Consider the following 25,104-nt stretch of genomic DNA (forward strand, 5'->3'; position numbering starts at 1 on the left):
TTTAGGGTTCTGGCTACTATAACATTCTTATTTATGATAAAGCTCCCAATGAAAACAATCCGTACCAGTCCTCCCATGTATGCAGATTTTCCTCGGAACATTCAAAACAGTTAGAGTGTACAGGGTGGCCACTCAAATAAGAATTTTAGATTCCCGGTTTTTTCCCGGTTTTCTCCCGGTTTTTTCCAAGTTTTTCCCGGTTTTTGGCGGTTCACTACACTTAGTTTCTCGGTTGTAAATAAACATTGCGCGGTAGTTTAATGCCGAAGTTCTTTATCATATAACATTTAACCTAATTCCATGCAAATGGCTAATTGGGTAGACAAACCGATTTCGATTGCTCATTTCTCCTTAGGGCTCCAGAAATTAGGTTCATGTGTGTAAACCACAATCGGGTTTCTCTGCAACTTTAGAGACCTGGAACTTGTTCATACGTGATTCAATTTCAATGCATTAACCTAATAAAATTTAAATAAAATCTTCTAGTTTCAAGTTAGTATAAGCAGTTTACATGTTTTGGTATTTCAAAGTTGACATCATTTTAAAATAAATGGGAATTTGGGAATTATGGACATTTGAAGAAGTTTAATCAAAACTAAACACAATAAGTATAACATTAACATCCTAAAAATGTTTAATGAAAGTAAATGTTTCACGTGATGCTAATTTGTCAAGGTGGGGCTAAATGGACAGAGCTATGGGGCTAAATGAACCGAGTTCTTTCGCAAAATGTCCATTAGTATTCATGCAACATAAATGGACAAGCGAAACATTATGAAAACATAGTAAGTAAAACCCATAGGACTTTTGATTTAGTTCGTAAAATGACTCACGAATTCAATGATCCTGTTTGTATAAAAACTCTGCTTGTTAGTCTAGTCTGTCCTTTCCTTGAGTTTGGACCTATTGTAGGGCACTCATGTTCCGAACTATGCATCAAAAGAATCGAAAAAATCTAAAAATACATGTCTAGGTTTGACATAAAGATACTGACATGCACTAGGACTGGAAACATTAGGAAATCATCGCAAAAATGCCAAAAATCATATTTGTTGCAAATTTATGAGAGGGAAAAATAGAAGCGCCTCAAAAAATATGTACCTGTAAGTACATGGACGGCCAGGCCGTTTTGTTTGAATAAAAAAACTCTTCAAATTGTATACTTTGACGATTAATTCGGTATTACATGAAAGAAAATTTTCCCGATTTTCCGGAGAAATTCCCGGTGTTTTCCCGGTTTTTCCAGGTTTAAAAAAAATCCCGGCTAATTCCCGGTTTTCCCGATTTCCCGGTTGAGTGGCCACCCTGAGTGTAGTATATTATTTATTTTTGTACGTTCCTTAACCTATGGTTATTTATTTGATAAATATAAGGGTACGTAGAAAATGTTGGAATCATTTATTTAATTTGGAATAAATTGTACGGATTTTCAAAACAGGTTTATATGAATTTACAATGAACTAGAAAGACTGATGTATAAATAAAACAGTAAATCGAAAGCCAAACATACTAATACTCGAATAGTTTTTTAAATTGCACAATCAATAAAGCAACCTGAATAACCGTTAATGGCTCTATTTCCCATTTACGTAATACTAATCAAATTTGTGTTCGGAATTTAACTTATAAAATTATTTTTTGAAAATTATTTGGTTACAGATTTTTCCTCCTTTAAAAGTTCTTTTTTGTTAGTTCATTCCTAGTTTATATTATCCACTATACAAATTCGTTTGACTAGACGTTTAAACTGTATACTTCGTTGTTTAAACAAATTTCAACACTCACTACTTATTATTTTTTTAAATAATATTTTTTGAATGCTTAAATAACCGAAAAACGAAAATAAAGCAATGGTAGTTAAATCATCAACGAGTTAAAAACAATACAAAAAAAACATTCCAATTTGAAGTATCTTTCGAAACATTGCTCTTTCGTATGATCTTTTACATTGTTTTTGCTGAAGAAAGAATTTAACTGCAATAAAAAAGACACACCACCATCATGCTCTGCTTTGGTCAATGTGATACCAACGAACAAATTTAGTTTTACAGCCTTTTCCCGCAGGATTCGGGGGAAAATAACCCACCGAAAAGGAAAACCATACTTGATGGCATTTTTATGGCAATAGATTTATCGGTACCGCGGTTCGTTTAGCTTCCTCCCCGGCCATCCCAATCGAAACGCTCCAGAAGGACATCTCTCACCCTCCTTGCTCTCTCTTCCATTATATCCGAGTAAAGATTACTGTTCGAGGGGTTTTTCTCCCTTCATTCGCAAGGATCACTTCCCTTTCCTGGCCGGGAAAGTATGCAGAGCCAGCCAAACGACTCCAAAAGCCAATAACCTTTTTCGATAGCAATCTGCGCATGAGTCGAAGGCGTATCTTTAGTAACAAGAAATTCTTGGCTTCTCGCCTGGGCACCTTTTGGCACAACACGGTGTTGTTCTGCACGGTGGTTTCCGCTAAGCTGCCGTTGGCAACTTTATTGCTCCTCTTCCGTGCAAATCGTTAACTGACGCAACCATCGGTTTGTGGATTTTTCTCCCCCAAAAATGGGTTCCCTTTTCCGAATCCGACCGACTGCCATTCTCGTTCGTGAGGGGTTTGCAAAATGGTTGGGAGGTATGGGGACGAGAGTGAGGTGGGGGTGCTGCACCGTACTGGAAAAGTGGTAATAAATTTCCACCGAGAAATGCGACTCGTTTGAAGTCAGCATTGTCGTGTCCCCACATTGCTAAACCGCAGATTGGTCGTGTTGTTAAACAATCGTCACCAACACACACACACACGCACAACAGATCCCTCGGCAGGCGTTTTGAGTTGTTTGGGCAAGAAGCTGTACTTGTTCATTTGTTGTGTTCTGCCACTTAAGGATTGAAATATGGAGCTCGATTTGTTACAGCATTGTTGCCGTACGGTTTGTGGCTCGGTTTAAGCAGGTCTCTTACGGGTGAGTAATTTGGTGTTGTGGCAATTAAAAGGATTCTTTCGACTCTGCCAAAAAAATAAGCAAGATTAGGAATCAAATAACTAAAGAAGATATCGAAATGAGGGTAATTTGTTATGGATTTGATAAAGTCAACTGGGAAATGCTCTTTGAAAAGTGACAGAATGAATTCATTGAAAAATTCCACTTTAATTTGTATCATCAGCAGATAGTCATCGAGGAACATCATTATTTCCTGATTCGAGATACATATACCTAAACCTATTTTGATAACAAATATAAAAATTGTTTTTCACAAATTTGAAGAATTGGCATGAAATCATCATTTTATTATGCACCTAAAATTATTCAATAAACTCACTGAGTAGCCGGATTTAAAAATTAATGTATCGGCAAATCCAATTATGAGGACGATCGTATCCTTTAAGTTAGAAAGCATAAATCTTAAGACGATACCTGTCATACAATAAAATCCCGAAAAAAATATGTTTAGCTTGTTAGAAGTATCAACAATATGAACTATGAAAAGGACTTAGTTTCTAACCTAAAATATCTTGGATCAGGCAATAATGGGTACGATTCCTTAATCGAGCTGATGTTTTCTGTCTTGGTTAAAAATACTATACATAGGAAGTGTTTACAATGTTACTAAAATGACCTGTTATTATATTTGAAATAATAATAACACACCTTTACTGCCGCAGTACACGAGTTACGCTTTCCGTTGCAATGATCACCATGATGAGCTTTGCCTTCAAATTCAATTTTGCCATCAGCAAACATAATCATTCGGTTCCCTTGAAAAAGGTAACCGACACATTCGTAAATGTTTTCCATTCACGTATTGACATTGACATTGGTGAGCATTCACGGTCAATATGTCCCTGCGATGGTCATCTCCCGCCGGTGGGAAAACAAGACAGTAAAACGCTTTAACATTGTTAACTAATTCACATATAAACGCCATATTGCAGTGTATGACCGTAAGGCTTTGGCCAGAGCACGAGAGAAACGTACCAAGAATACAATCGAGTCAATGATCACTCAGCAACACACTTTTTGGCCCGCTCCTAGCAGTTAGCCAACCCGACCAAGATTGGACACTAATTGATTGCTAATTAAACAGGATGAAACCACAGGTTTATGTACCATTTTTGATCGCAGGTGCCCCTTCCTATTTCGATTTCGAGCTGCTACACAAGAAGCCGTACAAAGAACGGATACGTACTTGTGCGTTTAGCTTTTTCGGCCCGTTGGAATTGTTTTAAATTAACAGCGCGTTCTTCACCCGGTTTGCGAGCGAGCCTTCGATGTCTGTTTTTTCGCTTTTAATGTCAAGAATAAATAACTGCCACCATGAACAGATACAGCCAGTGGGCCGGTATAGAGCGGTATTGCAACATTCCTAAAAAGATGATTGCTTCGCAATGTAAGAAGCTAGGTTAAGGTTAGGCCGCTCATCGAGTGTGACAATATACGACCGATCTACCAGTTCCCTTGGCCTTGGTGCAGCAGATGCGAGCTGCCTTTGAGCGATGCGAGAAACCAGACAGAGGGACCAATCGGAGGGTCATGTAAGTGAACAATCTCGGCAAATTCGTTGCTAAATACTGCATCAATTTCTCACACCCCATCGGCTCATAAATTGAAAAGCAACACATCCTACACAGGCTATCACATCCTTACCAGACACGGTGAAAATGAATGAATGAAGATGATTTAACGATTTGACAATGAATAACCCCAAAATACTCCGAAAACACTCAGGCTCAACCACGAACTCATCAAGAAGTCTATTTTGGTACAAATAACCTCATTATAGCAATTACAGCAACTCTTTTGTTATAAGAGGATTGCTCGACTCTGTGTTGGTGTGTCATGTTGTGTTCAGCCTGAAACTATGCAATCATAATTCGAAGGACAACATATCAAAGTCCACTCGATGTGTGGTGACAATAGGATTAAATCTTTTGGTCCGAGTCAATCGATGAAGTGACCACTTCTCTTGTTTCTGTAGTATACAAGATAACGATGGTAATTTGGAATATTTTTTCTCATATCTTCATATGACTATACAATTTGTTTAATATTTATAAGTGATTTGTTTAGTCATTATAAAAGCGATTTGTTTAATAATAATAAAAATCTTCAATTGCGCGATTACAAAGTGAAGTGTCCAATATTGAAGGTATAATAATGGCTATCTAGAAGTTATAAACTGATTATTTTTACAGTAGCTCATGAGATTTAACATCTAACCTGCTGTGTGTTAGATTGAACACCAAGGCTAGAAACTAAGGGATCCTCCATTCGATAATTGCAACACAATGCGAAAACATTGAAGTATTTCTGTACATCTGCATATATGCAGAAAGCCTCTTTCAGGAGTAGTCATTTAGCTAACGAACTTTTCCAGAATACATCAAATCTCATATGTCTCATAGAAGGCCGGAAGAAATAAAAAGTACATGACGATGATTCAGAATCATTTACATCTAGATTTAACATGAAATTGATAGAACATAGAATATTTTCTTCCATATCAATATAACAATGTGCCAGGCCGTTCTACCTGAATAAAAAAAAATTATATAATAATGTAATTTCCATTGCCTTGAAGAAATCACCAACAGTCAGAAAGGGGCAATTGATTTATTTGGTGTCGTAAGTTTGATAGCCGGCATAGAGTCGATGAATCTTCGCCTTGTCACAAAAGCTGACACATTCTATTTCTCACGTCCTCATTCTAACACCCGATACGTGCCAAATAGCAATTAAAGACCTTCATTCTTGCACCGTCTTCCTCGCATCCCCGCAATCCATGATTGGATTTGAGGGCAACCGCTATCAAGATGTCGAAATAAGCCTTATTGTCACCCAATCTTGTAATCATCGCCACCGACCGTACAAAGACAGAACCATCTTCCTAATGGTGTTTTGATATCTCATTTCAAACCGAACGTTTACATTCGGCAACTCGCACGGCAAACAGTCTAAGAGCTTTTCGCCGTAGCGTCGAACACTTGACGCAACAAATAAACGACGCGATTATTTGCGGCACCGATGGTACCATCGCGGCCTGCTCGAGCGGGAGAGTGCGATCATGATGTGCTCCCACAAAACATAATTACACTTTCAAGTCACAGAAGTCACACTTGACCTGATTTTATGCTACCGAATGGAAAGCTGACTATACCTTCCGAATGTCCCCTTCCGTCCATACCACAATCGCAACGTACCAAATCAAGTGTACGAAAACGGAACCCCGAACACGTTTGTATGAGGGCCCAGATCTTATCTGTGATCCTTTTGCTCACGTTTGCACGCTTCGCCGAGCTTCCGTTCTCTGGTTCTAGTGCCTGGAAATGGTGGTTTCCTTTGTGCGAGCTTACCTAACTAACCCGTGTAGCTGTTGCTACACCTGAACCTTCGCAATCAGATGAATGCATACGGTGCAGTTGATAGTTGGAAGGGGAAATCACGGCGGCAATGGGCTGGTAATAGAATTCTAACAACCGAAAACTGCAAATGATTGTACTGTGAAATTCACAAGCAAATGCTTCAATCAGACGAAACATCTGTAGTGTGATGAAATAGTTTGAAAATATTTTGAAGAACGGTAAATGGGATGATTATTCTGTTCTAAAGATGTTAGTAGCGTAAACAACATTTCCTGTGTCGATACATCAATCTACGCACCGAATTGCCAAGAGGTAGTAGTTTAGTTTGAACACTAATTTAATAAATGGCTTCGAAATCATTTTTCTCCACCGAAACCGCATTCAATGAACTTGTTTAGTACACATTTAGCATAATAAGTTCCTATAGGTTTACTAGAAACTTTGTTTTTTGGACTTACAGCAAGCTAAACATTAAAAGCGGCTTTTCGATCCCATTTTCCATTTGTTTTGTTTAGCCTTTCATAAATCTGACGAATTATTCTATGTTTAATCTAATGTATCTTTTTAAGATTACCAGCAGAAGATGATATCACTTCTTAAATATATGAACACTTGTTGAACTCTAGTCTAATTAATGCCCAACATTCTGCGATGATTGCCCAAAATACTGATTATTTTAACATGATCATAACAACCTCATATACATGTACAAAAAAACAAACAGGAAAACGTAACAAGTGCTATACTCTTCTTGCACTCTTATTGCACGATAAATTAACCATAAATCTTTTACAAAATCCCTATCTTGCTAGAACCCCACACAAAACCTTCTTGTCACAGGCACACACAACAGACAGGAATCGTATCGCCCCCAGTTGCGCTTGTGCTCATGCACTTCATGCGCCGCCGGTTCGCTGCAATCCGAACGTACTTGAGATCAGCTTGTCGTCTTGCCAGCTGAAACTGGTTGCCCTTGAAATCGGAACCACCTATTCCATTACCCCGTTTTTCCCGCTTCCTTCGTGCGTGTACACCCTAACGTGCTGGACATATCCGCTCATATGTTGACCTAGTCTGGGACGGAGGCCGGAGCGAACGGAAGGCTCTGGTCGCTGGTGTTGTGTATGAGAATGGGTCACTAAATAGCCGACGTACTAAATGGGCCTGTTGAGCCGGGAAGGTAGTTTTAGCGAACAGTGTTCACTACGCTATGTCTTGATTCCTCCTCCAACGCCATAATGATCACATACGCAGGTGTTTGCTAGTAGATGACGACTGATGGTAAAGTTACGTAAGGAGATGCATTAAAAAGATGAAAATTGAGATATTAAAGCACAATTGATTCCAATAAAAACATCAATTTTTGGTACATTTAAGCTGTACAAATACCGCCTCCATCAGCATTCAAATTGAAAATAAGACACGGCAGAGACGGTATCCCGGAGAAATATGGGTTCCACACTCCTCACGGCTACCAATCCAATAAAGAAAACATGGACTCATCTCTGTCGCAAGGCTTCCAATAAATAACGCTTCACAATGGCAATTTTCGCGACAGCCAGCCACTAACCGCGGTACCAAACAGAAGCACAGAAATTGGATTTAAAACCTCCCGAGACGTTTTCGAGATGGATTTCCCTTTTTTTTTTCGTCGCACCGTACGAATCCTTCATCGTACCAAGACAACCCGAGTTCCAAACGGTGTTCCCGACACCCGATCTGCGGTTGAGATGCTAATGTATGACAAATTCATGAAGCAATTTGCAGATCTCGACGTATTGCTTGCTTTGTCTTAGGACGACTGTCTTACACGATGAATACTACTGCTGCTGCTGCTGCTGCTGCTGCTCAGGTGCGGGTACCAGCATCGACATTGGAGCTTCATATCGTGCAGCTTTGCAAACCATTACAATCGTTACACGAGCTGCCACCGTCAGCGATGCCACCGGGTTTGTAAGCATTCTCTGTTGCTGGAGAAAACGAGCAAACCGTGCGACACACGCCGGTGGCAATTTTCATCCGCTCTTCTGTCCTTTGATGGAAACTGCGAATGAATTATTCACTGGAATGACTTTTCAACCGTTTCGGTTGTGCACGTTTCGGCACGGACCGCTGTACCGTCTTTTCAAACACTCGAACGAATTCCAAATCGATGCACTTTGGCTGCATTTGGGGCTAGGGGTCGGTCCCCGTTTGCGGAATGCCCGTGAACCCCGGAGAAGAGAGTATATAATTTCTTGTTCCAACTCGTGGCCACACCACGATCTATCGCCGCAGCAGCTAATCGATCGCACGCTGAATGACAGCATCGAAATGAGTTTTGTACGCTACGGGAAATTCTAAATCCACCAATCTAGGTTACGGTAGTGGCGCTAACTGTCAGTTGCAACGTACAACCCTGCGAAACCGTTTCTTATGCGTGGAACCTGTGTGCATTGGACGCAACAGCAAGTTTGCAACATTAGTCATTTTTATGTTGCCACCGGAAAACATTAGCATAAATATGTATTACGTTGTAATGGTGGTTTGGTTGAACGCGTACGCCACATAAGCGGCCAAGCAGTGCAGGAAAGGAAGGACATAAACGCAGCAATGGTGTGACACATGAAACGTACGGCGAGTCCAACAAACCAGCATCAGCCTACGTGGGAAAGCGACTCAACCCTACAGATGGCAGTACATTTCCTTTCGCAGAAGACATATTGTGCGGTGGAATTTATAGACAAGTTTTCCTGCATTTCCCGTACTGGAAAACTAGTGCGATGAAGTAAAAGTGTTGCAAAAGCAGATGCTTTGGTTTTTTGTATGAAGAATAGAAATGGATAACATGTAGTTTGTTGATGAATAAATTTGTACTAAAATAAAATAATATAAATGTAGCGATTTTAAGATTTAGTGGCATTGCTGGTAGGTCTACATATGATAGGAGATGTACAAGATCTCATCCGAACCGTTTACACTTTCGCAGGAGTCTTTATACAGGTATAAACAGAATGTTGAATGCTATACGATCAGATAAAAAATTCGAATCTATAACTTTAGAGTATAAACAGTATAAGTATAATTGCAAATGATATGTACGGAAAATTGAGATATCCCCGTTGCGCGATACTAATGATACGCAATACATTTATAATTGATTATATTTTTCTGCTGCCCAATGACCACTGAATACAGTAAAAACAATCAAAGATAAGCAAGCGACTACCTCTTACCCATACTAGCCATATGTGTGAGAACAGTGGAAAATGCTTGACTTAATATTTCTGCTACTTCAAAATGTTTCCAATGTCTAGATAAAACTAACTCATTTTTTGAGGCCATCCCAAGGAGACTGGTAGCATCAGCTTGTTCGAGGTTCCCAAACAGAATTGAAGCTGTGATGATGGGTATTTTGAGTGAATACCTATTGTTGATGGTATTGTGATTTATTCCATTTGTAATTGGGTTTTGTGAATTCATCAAATTCGATAGAAACAAAAAACGATAGAAACAACAAACAAATTCTTTTCCATTGCGAAAATTGTTAAATTTATCACGAACACCTTGTAGAAAGATATAAGTTTTAAATGATATGAAAAAATTTTTTTTACTTATTTCGTAATAAATCATAACAAAATAAAAAAAAACTCTAAAAAAACGACATATTCCACAAATTTAATCGTAACCTTATCAGCAATTAAAACAGTTTAACCAGTGTACTCACCCACCTTTTTAAAGATTTACCTAACATTACGAGACCTTCCTAACTATGTGTGAATTCCTCAACATACATAACGATCATCTTCGCTCTGCTCAAATCTCCAATCTCATCACGTTGATCTACGTCAAACCGTAAACAGTATCCGCGCAGTACACGCCGTTTTCCAAGACCTGCTGACCTGCCACAATGCGTTCCATGGCCCTTGCCTTGTGCGGTATGCCGCTCAGAAAAAGGCATCCGATGCCACCATACACGGGTGACCAGAGCAAAGGCACGTGCCCGCATTATGTTCTGCGACAAACCTCCCCAGACAAATACCCTCCCCAGAGACATCCGAGGTAACATGTGCGCTGCGGTTCTGGGTCAGGGTCAGTTCTGTAGGGTTGTGTTAACAGTGTCCATTTCGCGACGAGGGCAGGTGTAAAACCATTTGTCACCGGATGGTACGGTTGTGAAAAGTGGCACCTCGTAAATTGAACACCCATTTGCAGAGCAAATGAGATGGACCTTTCTGGCGTACCTTATGCTGATCACGCCGGTGAAGAGTTCCGATTGCTGTGGTTTTGTGTCCCGGCCTATCCTAAACGGGGGACTGTGGCTACATATTTTCGTCTTAGCTGTGGTGCTGGGGTGTTACGCAACGCGCACATTGCGCTACGGTTGAAGCACTAGGGCTTGAGGGAGTGCCGTACATGGGGTTTTGTCGCAAACCCATCTTCCTTCAGTTGTAGCTTCAGGGGGTGTTCGATTTAGTGCGCACATCGCCCAGTGCGGCCGTTGATCGAGGCCTGACGCCATCGTACATTGGTCGTTGGACTTCCAGCGGGCAAACGTTCGGCATGCAACCGTTCAATGGCCGAAGCATTGATGCAGCGCCTTGGATACCCGATTTCTGTTGCCCGATCGGATAGATAGTCGTGAAAATCAACGCTCCTTTCGCCCGGTATGGTGTGGATGGCAACCGATGCGCTCGCTGACGGGTTGCAACGGACGTGCGGAATGCACCGGATTCGGTTAATGGACTGCTTACATTAATTCGATGCACTCACCGGCACCGTGGCGGCGTGTGCTCAAGTCGCAAAAAGGCCAGTAGCCGAGAGGAAATTACTCGATTGATCGGTTTTCCATCAGACGTCGCCACTGGACCACGGGCCTCGAGTGGAATCATACTGTAAGGGTTCGCTTATTTCACGGTGACGAAGAGTGGTGTGATTGCACAGCTTGATTATTTTACGAAGACGTCGTATGATTGAATTCGTGGTTTTGCTATTAGCCGTGCTCGAGTGGAAGGGCTGGTCAGGATTGTGTGTTCGGGCATGATGTATGATTTCCGACATTATGTATTTACTTGCATTACAAAGTGGCATGATGATGTTGTTTTATCTTTTAAAGAGCTCAATACGAACATTGATTACAGTGTTTGACAACTTTTCGCTTTATCTCACTGTTAGATATGTTTGTTTATTTTCGATTATTACATAAAACAAATGTTTTGTATTTGTTTTGAGTAGTTGATTTCACTTTAACAGTTTAAAGTTTGAGAGTTTGACTAGTTTAGTAATTGAGTAACTCTATTTCGTTATACGTGGTTTTGATAAGGATTGTAACTTAAATGAAATATTTTTCTAATAAATAATAACCTTTCTATATTGAAACATTCTGATCTTGATGCTTTACATTTTTAATAGATACAGTTTTAGTTAAAGTACAATATTCCCTATCATACCGATTTCCGTGCACCGCAGATCTTGACTATTCACCTACGTTTAAAAAGCATCTTCAAAAGCCAGGAATCGTAGACCACATCCTGAGTTTGTAGCACTTAAACAAAAGGCTTCTAGTTTTTTGAGAAGATTGATTTATAAGGATCTTAAATGAGGAGTAATTTAAATCACGAATCGACTGCCAAAACACTCATTTATCTTTATACTAGAGAATAAAAGTTGTGGTCCACACGACAAGACCAGTATAAAATCCCATTCGGACTGTTTTCCAGACTGACTTTTTGGGAATTTGGTAAAACAAAAATCCAGAATACGGTCTGGGGTTCTTTACAAAAAAAGATTTACAGTCACGAATCCGAATTAAGAAAATCATTCAGATTCATGAAGATTCAGATTCTGAATGGGAATCAGACTCATCCAATATCAATAAAATCCCAAGTGACGATTTTTGAGCTACGAAACTCATATCGGAATAATATCGAGAATTGTTTAATAAAAAAATTCTCACAAGGATAGCCCTTGGAAGCATCCATTACACTTATCATGGCAGCAATTTTTCAAAGAGCTCGTGTTTTTAATGTCTCTATTTCGAAGAAATCATCACATCCACGATCATTGTGACGAATTGCCAACGGAGCTCGCAATCAATTGAAAATCAATTTATCAATATTGATTCACTTGTAATCCCGTACACACTACGCTTTGAAATGCTTGTCTTCCAGGCAATTTGGAGTGAAATTTTTCGAAAAGCACGAAAAAAACACAAAGAAAAGCGATAACTCCATCCCAATGGAAACGCATCGACCAAAAGTAATCACGCGCGTGGTTGCTGTGGTATATGCCAGTGGGCAGATGAAGAAAGGGCAGACTTTTGAGACAAGGTGAACTGTAAATCCTATCCCCTTTTTGGAAGAAAAGCTTCAACATATCCCGGTGCCAAATCCTTTCCGCCAGCTGATCTGCCAACATTCTGACGGGTGTTTACCAGCGGGTTTAGTCAAATTTTCTAGACAGGTGGGAAACGCCGTAACGAATAAGAGCAAATTTCCTTCGTCATGTAATATTTAGAAGCAAATATTGATTCGATCGAGCGTGTTCATAAAAAAATAAATAATACGCCCAGCCAGCAGTGAATGCCAGCGAAAAGCGGCTGCACTATTGATATTCAAATACCGACATGAATAATATCGTAGATGGTAAGAGTTGCTTGGAACGGTGTTGAATTTCTTGCCATGAATTCGAACTTTGAAGAATTGTCCAGTTTCATTTCTAATGCTTTTCAATCGATAATAACTGTACGATGTTTCGAATCGTTTGACGGAATAGCTGGCAAAGGCGCAGATCCTTCTAACGGTAGGACTAATTCAAAATCTCATCTCTATCCATCGTATTTACGCAACATTTACTATCGCGGTATGAGTAAATAAAGGTAAGAAACCTCACTCCAAAAGCTATGAGTCTGTTGTAGTATCCCAAAGAAGACATTGTTTAATAATTATGATTTTAATCATTGTCTATGCTCTCTTTCTGAATCGAATAAGCCATCCTTTAAAGTTCTCTATTATTCAATTAAAAGTACCCATTTGCTGTAAACGTTCTTGAATCCAACCTTTTGGGCCGGCTTTAAACCTCGTTCAAAACGAACTACCTTTAAGCCATTGACAAAACGATTCTTCAAAGATGCAAAACAAAAAAATTAACATAAACTGAGTTCTACTCTACCTGCTGGCTACAAAATGTTTGCAAAACGAGAATATGCTGCGATGTAAGCGAAGAATGATTGATAATTTCTCATTATTAAATACGGCCCCACAGCCAACAAGCCATCCATCACCTACGGTGGAGCGTTTCGGTTCTCCTATCTTGTTCGGGAGTTTGGTAATGGTTTTGTCGTTAAATCGTTTCCTCAAGCTCCAGAAAGCAGCTCTAGATAACGAAGAGGGTGGAAAATGTGTTTGGAAAAAGAAAATGAATCCCTGCCAAGCAATAGGCCACCTTTTTACAGCCAATTAATTTACAGGTAACAATAGATTCGCACTAGCAAAACCGACCTCGCGGTTTCGGGAATCCACCTCCCACACGAAGGGTGGCTAAAATGGTACCATCGGGTGGGGCGGAAAACGCAAGGAAACTCGTAAACCCTTATCGTGGGGTAACAAATTTCACGACCCACTCGGGACCTTTTAGTGGTCTGCTCGTTGCCATCGTTCTTGGTGGTTGTTCTTGGCGGTGGCAAAAACCGTGGAGCTGTTTTCCCCGATATGCAAACAATTGTCACACTGGGTAAAAAGGGAATCTTTCATGTCAGCGATAATCTAGTGAAATGGCAAATGATGATGCGTACACCGCGCGGAAAGGATCTTGGTGGCCCTTGCCCGGCTAGTAAACAGTTTGCCAAGCAGGGAAGGGAAGGTGCCCGGTGATGCGGGTTGTTGACTTCGAAATGAGAAGAAATGATTGAATATAGATTGGGTGTCGACCCTTTTGGCGATTAGCTTCGCAAAGAGCCGAACCAAAAACCCTTGAAGGGATCGAATTTTATTACTTTCTCCCCAAGCCACAGTTCCTAGCGAAGATTCAGGGGAGTTTTTTTTATTATTATTATTTTGCCGGGGAAGGTTTCGTTGTTTGGTTTTCGTACGGGCAAATGTAATCAAACAGCCACCCTGCGCAGTGAAGGATAACAGCCACCTAACCTAGTTTATCTATCAACACCGGATTTTCTTGTATGGAGTGATTCAGTTCACCGTTTTTTTTTGGAATTTTGATATTTTATTTTCTTTTTACAAGATTTTATATTTCCTAGCTTTTCATGTTTATTTGTAAAATATTTTGATTTGTTTCATATATACTCGTATCATCTGTATACTAAAATTCAAATAACAAAAAAGATAATATTTTATTACCAATGATAAATCAACGAAAAATCTCAGCATATAATTTTAATTAATTAAAACAAACTATTCACCCCATAAATGATGGACCTTTTTCATGTTTTATTAAAACATAAAATAAAATTCATGAAAACCACACGTACACAAGTTTACCCAATTTGGGCAACCTGTGCAGTTGTCAGGTGTCAAAGCGTTAAGTTATTTCATTACCAAATGATTTAATTTGCAACTTCATAAATAGTTGGCGCCAACATAATTTGCATTTTAATTTCGCTAACCTGTAATGGGTGCGAAATTATGAAGCATTTCCCGCCTGGACAAAATGGTGACCCTTTCCTGCCACGAAACCAGGGGCAGAGGTTTGGTGCCATATTTTCCGATTGTAATTTACTGATTCGCTTTATGTGTGTGTGTGTGTGTGTGGCGCCGGTACTTTTCTAGCGGGAACAAAAACGAACGTGTCTTTTATTGTTTCCGACCGACTGTCTCTGTCTCGCTACCTTCTCATAAACGGACCACCGCCCGGGGTGGTTTGCCGATGATCGAAAGGATTAATTCCATTTTAACATTAATCACCGCCACTCAGTAAATAAATCCATTTCGGCGTGAAAATCGATCGTAAATTCTTATCCCGAGCAATTCACACCATGACTCATTTGCTTGCGAACTTCCCGCCGTTTTTTTTTTTTTGCTTTTTTGTTTCTCTCACCATCCCACCATCCTTTTTTCTTCTTCTCCTGCAACACTTCTCCTGAACCGGAACGGAAATGGAATTGATTTTTCGATTTTCCACCAAATGGTTCCCCACAGGTCAATGAGTTTTACGACCACCACCCGAGTGGGTTGCACTTCTGCCCCTTGTTTGATACATCGCAACCTCACCTTGCTGGTGACGAACAAGGGGGTTGAAAAACAGGAACTAAAAAAAAAACACATCGATGAGGATAAAAATTAATGATCAGGCCAGGCATTTATTGCCATGTTCGCCACGTTGATGGAAGCATCGGTTAATGGGACCGATGGGATCTTAATTCAAATGAATGGTTTTTGTGTACAAATAACAATAAAGTTTACAATCAGTGAAACCATTTCACGTTGGGAAGCTTCTAACACAGCCACAAGCACACGGGCACGAGTTAATTCGATCAAGGTGAGTATAAGCGAAAACTAAGTCGAACATGCCTCGGTAAAACTTTAGAAGCTGTACAAATAAAAACACTAAACAAATTATATACAAATTTAAAATCTTTTCTTTAGTATCGTTTCACAAATCGCAAAGCACCTGCCGAACACGTGCACCAATCAGTTGGCTTATAGCCTAACTTTAAAAGAAAAAACCAACCACTTTAGTTGATTTTCATCACAAAAATTCAATCAACAAATGAATCTATACCCAACTTTCCCGCACCAAACGCAGTACCAAAAACAACAATTGAAATAGATAAACATGGACGCTTAAATTTGCATAAAAATTGTTACCGTAGCGTAATGTTTCCTTTTTCCATGGAAAAGTGCTGCTCCGAGTGGATGATGTCAAAATAAACTCCAGTCCCTTCCTTCCACACCAAACCCGTGCTCACGGTGTTGCAATCGTTTCGGTAGCAATTCTTGCAAAAGTGTACACATTGGCATAAAGTCTCCAAAACCGTTTATTGCGTAGACACAGATTTTATGGTGCGACGGCGAGTACGACGATTCCAGTATGATTCGAATGGTCTACGGAAGATGGAATTGCAGACTATTACCCCCACTCGTGGTTGTGATGGCCTGACAAGGGGAACCTCGGTGGGTGGTATTGTGCGACTCCCACCACGTGTTTTTTTTTTCAGCCCGGTCGAGCCGTTTCCAATAGTGGTGGAATGTCAACGCAGAGCGATGGGTTGGAATTTGTGTGCAATATGAAAGGAAGACAGCATATTTGCTGTCGTTTGGGATAAAGAATGCTATCAGCGGTGCTGCTATGTAAGACGGGCATAAAATCAAGGTTCGCTTCGTTTGCTGTGACTTCGTTTGCCGTAAGCTTGGTTTTACTTTTTTAGTGCTTTCAAATGGTTTTCCAACGAGAAAGTTTGTACTAACCGGCGGGGTGGCAGTGATATATCCAGTTTATGTTAGTCGAACGATACAGTTTCTTTCGTAGTAAATGGGTTGATACTCCAGACCAGTTGGCTGTAGCTACTTTTAATGCTGCTAGATGTAATTTACTACGAAACTTTGCACTTGGAATCCAGTTTGCTTCGTACAAAAAAAGCATCTAACATGTTTCCATCAGTATTACACGAGGGTTGGTTAAGGGCAAAATTGATGCGAGTTCTAATTCAATTCTTACCTAAAAATAAATTATCCCATTAATCTGTTCCATAAGATCGTTGATAGCGTAGTAAAATTGTAACTGCCGATAATGCTGATGATTGGAAGTCCTAAAATCACAACCGAAAGATAAACCGACGTGTCTGTGTACTTTAGCAATGCAATCAAATAATCAGTTCAAAGCTTTCCGACGGAAACAACGAATCGAATGAATGATTATTCCGGTCAACATTATTTCCCCGCTCAGTCCACCACTAATATCAATGTCTTCGACTAGATTGTAGCTGTAGCCTCATGCACAAAAAGTGCCATGCTACATCATGCGCAAAACTTACATTTATTACCCGTAGGGTACAGTACAGTCAAAAGTCATCATTCTGTAATTCAAAGATCGTGCGAATCAGTTTCAAAGGAGTGGCTCGATACGTACATTCGACAAGAACACATTCACCGTCAAAGTCTTCTTTCCTTTGGCACTGTTCTCACAATCACACAGCTCGTCATAATTACCCCCATCGTGAGACGAGTTTTATGCCGCTTCTAGCCATCGACCGATGGTGACCTTCGGATGCGTTTAGCACACATGATGATTTTTCGATCATCTTTTGCCTCTTGTCGATCGATGCTTTAAAATCACAAACACACACACACGGTCAGTATCGTGTGCCGTGTATTTTTAGACGCCAAATGATGCGAATCATTCACGCGCGTGCTTACACCACATCGGACCACCGGACAACACAGTCTGGCCAGAGTCAACATTCAACCGTCCGAAAAGAGTTGTGGATTTGAAGGAAGGTTTGTTTTTTGTTTGCTCGCCTCAACGTTATCAAACTTGCTTCCAGTGGATTAAGAGTTTCCGTGCATGGTAAGATGGTAGTAGGTAGATATAGACAAAATCAACAAAATGCTTCGAAAACGTACCACACATGCAAGCCTGCATCTCACAACACAGCGCCAAAACGCAACCCACGCGCGCGTGCCACATACGATCTACTCATAATATGAAAATTATGTACGCAAATAGTGATGCTTCAGCATGCTCAAGTGTTGGCTCACAAACACGAAACTCGAATGTACGCACGGTACGGGGATGGAGTATTGAATTTAATAAAAACAAAGCCTTTTTAACTTTGCAACCACTTCGCGCCGGTCTAACGAACCATCAAATGTTTCCTTCCGCCATACGAAAATGGCCATTCAGCGTACAAAAGGGATTGTTGTTGGGCATGGGACAAACATACCTGTGGTGGGGTGGGGGTGGAAAACACTGTTAATGATATTAAAAGCGATAATAGTGTCAACTTCCCACTTCCCAGGGACTCATTCCAAATCCATGCATTGTAAAAGAGCCGCCCGACCGCAACGCATCAGCATCAACACGATGGGAGGAACATATGCGATTATTTTCATTAATTTACAAGTTCACTGCTAAACGCGTAATTACATAATTTTAATCGCGCCATGCATAAGCGAACAGAACAATGCCGAGCGTGTGCCGAGATTTTGATTGCATGTCTGTCGAGCAAGGGCAGCGGATCGGGAAGCCGGGTGGGACAGCAGTGCTACCGGTGTGCGTTGCTTCAACAATTTATGATTGCACATTCCCATGGCTGTAAGCTTTAGCAGCGTGCGTTTCCCGCGTATGTGCAATGTAGCTAAAATGACACGAAAAAATAACATTGGTACTGGGATCTACGGCTGGGAAAAAAAGCGAGCGAGGAGTTTCCGTTGGTGCATTAACCTACCCGCTTGCTATATCGTGTCCTACAGCCGGTTCCTAACCCGATACATACTTCATCCTCCCCACACGGTGGCACCGTATGTGTGTGTGTGCGTGTGGTAACGGACGGGCAGTCAATTGAAGCATGTAAACAAATGTAAGCTTCACACTCCATCACCAGGTACAGGGCACGATGTTATTTTTAATTCGCGTACCCCACAAACCACCACCCCCGAAATGGCCATCTCCTATTCCGCCCACAAACACATCGTATTTGAAGCCTGGAATTTGGCAGCTTTAGGAGGGGTATGGGTAATGGTAAAAATTCCAGCCTTCAAGCACAAAAAAAAAACCTCCAGCCCTCCAGACTTTCGGTCGGTTCCGCGGTCGTCGAGTGCGGTATTCTAGGACCGTTAATTAAAGTCTATTGCTTTTTGCCGCCGCAATCCCGCAGTATCATAAACCACACGTGGCGTGCGTGCGCCGGGATGGGTTTATGTATGGTGGCAATGGGTGCAGTGGTAGAAAATCGGAGCGTAAATACAACGGTAAGCAGAATTTCCCAATGCCACCAGCAGCGGCAAAAGGTTACCGCTTTTCCACTGCAAAATGGAATTCCTTTTGCAAGGCTGGTCGATTTTTTTGCGTGCGCTCCTAGTGGCAAGCAATCGTGTACGAAATACATGACAGCGGCTTCATCCAAAATGAGTTAATGATTCGTGCTGGTATGACTTTATCCATTAGCAGGGAAATAAACATTCTCCGAAAAAAGGCTATAGTAACAAAATAAAAATATAAAAAGTACAATTTGTGTACGCTCGCTTCGCTGGATTAATCAAACATGCTTTTCGTGGTTGAATCACGGAACATGAATTAACGAAGCGCAAAAATGAATGAAAGGGTCGATTACACATTGAACATGATACAGACTACTATCGGTGACCGAAATGCTTTGGGAACATGTTTCAAATAAATCCTATAAAAGTCATTCTTTTTAAAACACGAAACAAATGATTTCACAGCATAATCCGTTTCCCGTTTGTCCACCCAACGTTTTTTGAAGACCACGAAACGTTCATCAACGGTTATATGGATAGTCCGGCTTGCTTACGAACAGTGTTTATAATCGTAATTTTCAATTTTCGACATGTAAAAACGCGTGATTGTACTTGATTTATGTGCGCAGCTCCGGTCCATTCGTTGCACCGGTCGGTTGCAAGCAATATCCGAAACAAAAGAGCGCTTCCGAATGATGCTCGCGTTCGTTCCACAACAAATACTTCCGACTGCGTAAAAGTGAACCTCCCAAAATTCAAAGTCTGTTTTTGCAATCACTCAATTGTTGACATAAATGGAGCAACATGTGCGCCGCACCGCACTGTCGATGGGTGATGTGTTGTTCCGGAGTCGAACTACAGAGCAAAAAGCTAATCTTCCGCTTCGCCTATTTCATATCATGCTGATAGGAATGTCAGCATCCCATCATTTATACTACCGTCGTGACGTTACTGACCGTACATGAAACGGTACAACGAGTAGTGGTTATAGTGTGTGCTTGTTAGCGTAGAACTTACCCCCGGACGTTACGCGGAGAGGCTGATGTTCCGATTGATAATTCCTCTATTTTTTTACCACCGCAGCACAAGCACTCACATAAATCCGTTTGCCAATATCTGCAAAATAAAAGTAAATATGAAAATAATGAATGAAACGTTTTTAGTTTTTTATATCGCTGTACGTTGGTACGTTACTGGTTGTAAGAACGCTGCACTGTTTTGGCCATAAAACGACACCCATAAACAAAACTTCAACTGTAAACGATAACATTTTAAAGAGCACTTTCCAACGCCTATATTTATTTACACTTTTCATCATATTCTATATCACTGAGCTTAAAGAAAGAATATTATTCACATTACTATCGATTTCCCGTTCTTACTCAAATGTAAACAAAACTATCGTTTACATACAACTGACAGCTACGTCGTACAACTGACAACCTCAATCTATTTGGTGCGATTGGTTTATGCTAGATGGCGTTGCCACTGCTTACTAAGGCGCTGCTCTGGGATTTGTCGTATACGACGAACGACAAATACAAACGTATGGAGCTGTATGAAGGTGCTCTGTCAAATCCTGTAAAACATGATCATACATCTGTCGTTATACAAATCAATTTGTTTTTTCTATAAACCTCGTAAAACTTGTCGTAGGCACATCTTTCAAATCGTGCATCTTGGTTGTCAAAACAGAACAAATTGTTGCAGTAGAATTAAATGGACGCAAGTTGTCCAATGTGCATCATTTCTAACTGAATTTTAATTAAAGCGGCCAGTCTAACAAGTTTAGGCAATGGAACTCAGATTTGAGGACGCTTTATTGTTGGTTTTGTATGTTTGATGATTTGATGTTTTTCTTATTATTATTACGGTTTGACGTCCCTTCTCTGTTTGACAGTTTGTGTGACGACAAATTCTAGAGCACCCCAAAGTGGGTATATAAGGAGGTGTATTCATAGCATTTGACATATTGCCATTTTGAATTTCAGTTTGACAGCAGGGGTCGATATATGTATACCGATGAAGGCCACACATACAGTGATGATATTGTTGACGAACAATGTAGGTGCAGTAGGTGCCCACAATAATTGTAAAGTATTGAGTGGAAATTCGGCCAAAAATGTGGCGTGTCGTCGTTCTTCTGGATCCTACACATTACTCTACGCATTTACCGCTTATGTGATCATCAGTGTTTTGATTGTGGCAACGATATAACCCTGGCGGCACAAAATCGTTAAAAGTACTACGATTAGGACAATTACAAGGTATACGTTTAGGGGTACTGATAAGAAGACCTATTCGTACAATTCCAGCTGTCAAAAGGCATTGCGACGGTTGTCATTATTTTTCACGGTGTATAGTTGCAATAAATGTGACAAGATATATAATTATTTTTTGAAAAAATATATATATATCTTTTTAGACATTTGTTTCATATGTATCTATTGTAGAGCTCCTTTAATGTGCTTTTGTAGAGCTCTTAGCACCGTTTCACTGGTGTGCTATTTATATCCTGTCTTATCTGAGTTGTATTTGATCCGCGGTCTTTTGAGGTAAAGATTCATAGTCCTTCGCGTACGGGCATTGGTCTGTTGTTTGATGACCAATAATTTTCTCGGTTTTAACTACTTGCAGGTGGTTTGGAAAATGAAACGCATGTCGATCGATCTGAATGATAAATCCAACAGCAAACGCTTGTTAGTTGATGGACCAAAAGCCACAAATATCATATAATCAAATAAAAGTGCAAATATCATCCGCTAATCAGCAACAAAAATCGGCATCAAATCGTTCACGCAACCTCTTGATAAGTTTACGAAAAGGACGGGAACACATTAGAACTGTAAGAGTTTACAGCATATTCTTGAGTTAATTTCTTTCACAACCTTTTAATAAATACGCTTGTTTTTAAGAATATTAACAATTTTTTAATAAACGAGATATAGATGCAGGCGATCTGCTACCACAATATCTTCTATCTATTCTTAGATCTGTGTTCGCCGACGGTGCAACATTTCAAACATCCATGTTTTGCGTTGAAATACATGACACCTAAAATTAGAAATATGATTCAACAATAATTATGCTGTAAGTTAAATAAAGCAACGAAACAACTTACCTTGATAGTAAGCTCTTGCCGGGACATCGCATATAAATGCGCGCAAGGTCACACTAACTACTGTGTTGTTAATTTGGATACCATTTTCGATAACATCATTCATCTCTTTAACAAACGGTCCTAGAAATTCCTGTAGCTGAGAATGTTTAGTGATGCCGTGGAACATTGCTGCAATCATAGGCGACAGCATCGGAATCTCATGAAAGTTGATCAATATTGACCAAAATGAAGAAGGAGATCCTTTGAACAATGGCAATCAATCGATGGATACATTAATATTAATCCTTTCTGAAACTTTCACATGCCTGTAAAGAAAAACGAATGGCTATTAAATAAAAATAATTGATCGTGTAGCCGTTTATGGCAAACAAAACTCACTCAATCAGCTTGACTCAGCCAATCATAATCTTCGTCGAGATACGATGCTACAAACGTGTTGTCGGTATAACCATCCGGTGTTTCAATAATCGGAACAACATCGATTGTTTGGTTGTCTTCTGTGTCTTCTGTATGGTTGTCTGAAACGGACGGCATGAAATTGTATTCTTTAACACAGTGAAGAGCTATGAAATCATTCGTTTCTTTCGTTCCTGTAATTACTTACCGACATGTAAACAATCAACCGTAGAATCAGGGTCAGCATTTTCGGATTCTTGTTCAGCAGACTTTTCCAAAGCTTCCCTTCGAGCCGACATTTTGTACAGTTGACCCGTAACACCTAATTTATGAAAATGCGAAGAGTTACGTTTCATTTTCATATATTTTGTTTCAAAAAACACTAACCAAACCAGATTGTTCACAACGATTGCAGAATGTTTATTTAGTTTTGTACGCCAAATCACGCTAGGTACAAAACCACACAAGGCAGATATACGATGACAACATGTCGACACACACACTCGTGGCGACGCACATATCCACACACGAGAAGCATAGGCTGATCAGTTTGACAGCTAGCCTATTCGTACAATCTGGTCGCCAGGGAAATACGGATGTAAACATTTGCCATTCACCAACACACATGAACAAACGGATGGGATTTGACAACTGGGGTCGATCCTCTTTTTCCTACCAAATGTTCTACATGACTACACCTCCTTATATACCCACTTTGAGAGCACCCATAAAACTTGTCGTTGTCGTTCGTCGTATACGACAAATCCCAGAGCAGCGCCTAATCAAACATTTTGGATATTCAAATTCAATATCACTAGTAGATATCATTTTACCTACTTGTTTACTAAGTTGAATCACAACTTTATCAAAATAGCATCAGCGATTGCTTCAATTCAATATTTATTTTAATATCGTTATCATTAAAATGGTAATCAAGCTACAACGAATATAAACTCGATTTTGTAATTGAATCATACTGATTACGTGGTGACAACTGCAGATGTGCAAAACGTATTGACTACGCAAGGATGAGCTCCGTAAGACGACCAGCGTTCATTACCGTAGGTCATGAAACGATAACTAACAGCTAAATTGTAGCAATTAATTATGCATTCCTGCATCTTTCCTCGGTACATGGCTCGGCTGTTCCCAAAACTCTAAGCCCGATCAGGCTCGTTACAGCAACCGGTCGTCCTGTTCGCCTTAAAGGCGCATCACGATAAGCTTAGCTGTGTGGCCCTTTTGCACCCGACCCTAGAAAGGGTTTGCCGCGCCTAGAAACCCTCGAAGAAACGAGAGGCGTAGCTGAAAGCGAAACCATTAGCACTCGAGTACGATGGGAGTTTGCATATTTATACTCTTAAAACTACTCATTTTACTGACTTCTTCCCTAACCTATCTTGTTGGGTGCGCGAATCGCCCACACACACACACACACACATTTCGCCCATCGAGCTGCACCGTGTAGGAATTGTAAAACAAGTCAAACCAGTCCGTGGAGTGCAGGGAACGATAATCCTTGCTAGTTGATTACGACCTCCGGCATTTTCTTTCTCTCTCTCCGTTTTCACAAATCCAATCTATAAAGGGAACGACTCGAGTTGCAAGCTAGTTCTGCTTCAATCCTTTGCCACTTCCCGAAAGGACTATGACTGTTGTTAAACGTTAGCAAGTCAGCGAGCAGCAAGCATGGTATCGTACGACGAGCGAACTTTACAGTCTCACAGGAGCGCCGAGAAAGCGTATGCAGTAGAACAGGGGAACGATCTCCGGCCAACTAGATGGAGGACCTTCCCGTGCAACTTCCATCAACGGTTGCCCGGTGCACTGACTGACTGGTTTCCTTTGCGCTTGAACAGATTTAAGTGCACTCGTGTGCATCGTTTGGATAACGCTCATCGGAAGGCCAAAAAAAGTACATTAAAACCCAACACAATACGCGAACGAAAAACTAGACTAACATTTCCAGGGCAGCAGCACAGAACGCTAACCCTTTGCTGCACGGGAAATCCTTGCCGATCCTGGAAGCTTTGCGAAAAAGAACTAGCACACAAACGGCGGGTAGCTTCTGCCGTTTGAAATTCGCCTTCGAAACGTCCGAGTTTGGCTCAGGCTGCTGGAAAGTTCCCTCGAGAGCAGGGTTGACAGGCGAATGCCGTAAGCGATTGTCTGGATGCTAATTTAATTAAAATGCTCCGGGTTGATGAGAATGAAGCAACCCGAAAGTCCGGCTCCCAGTCGAGTGGCAACGGGTTTTTTGCTGTTGTTGTTGCTTTTCGGGAAGGCAGCCAGGACAGTACCATTGACCAATTGCCAGGATCAAGCGC

At 40.6% G+C, this 25,104-nt stretch overlaps 1 protein-coding gene across 4 annotated transcripts in view; it reads right to left on the minus strand.

Annotated features, from left to right (window-relative positions):
* The window catches only part of LOC125768759 (Ig-like and fibronectin type-III domain-containing protein 1), a 105,679-nt gene that overhangs the window by 58,912 nt on the left and 21,663 nt on the right, over positions 1 to 25,104 (minus strand). For 2 of the 4 annotated variants that reach the window (XM_049436831.1, XM_049436832.1), the window contains exon 3: positions 20,278 to 20,376. The exons of 1 other annotated variant lie outside the window; for it this stretch is intronic. The gene's annotated coding sequence lies outside the window, so the exon portion shown is untranslated. Of the gene's footprint in view, positions 1 to 20,277; positions 20,377 to 20,454; positions 20,754 to 25,104 lie in introns of those variants that run through there. One more of the 4 variants, XM_049436833.1, reaches the window with a different exon arrangement.

Source organism: Anopheles funestus, chromosome 3RL (assembly GCF_943734845.2).
Source record: "Anopheles funestus chromosome 3RL, idAnoFuneDA-416_04, whole genome shotgun sequence".
In the NCBI taxonomy this organism is placed as follows: domain Eukaryota; kingdom Metazoa; phylum Arthropoda; class Insecta; order Diptera; family Culicidae; genus Anopheles; species Anopheles funestus.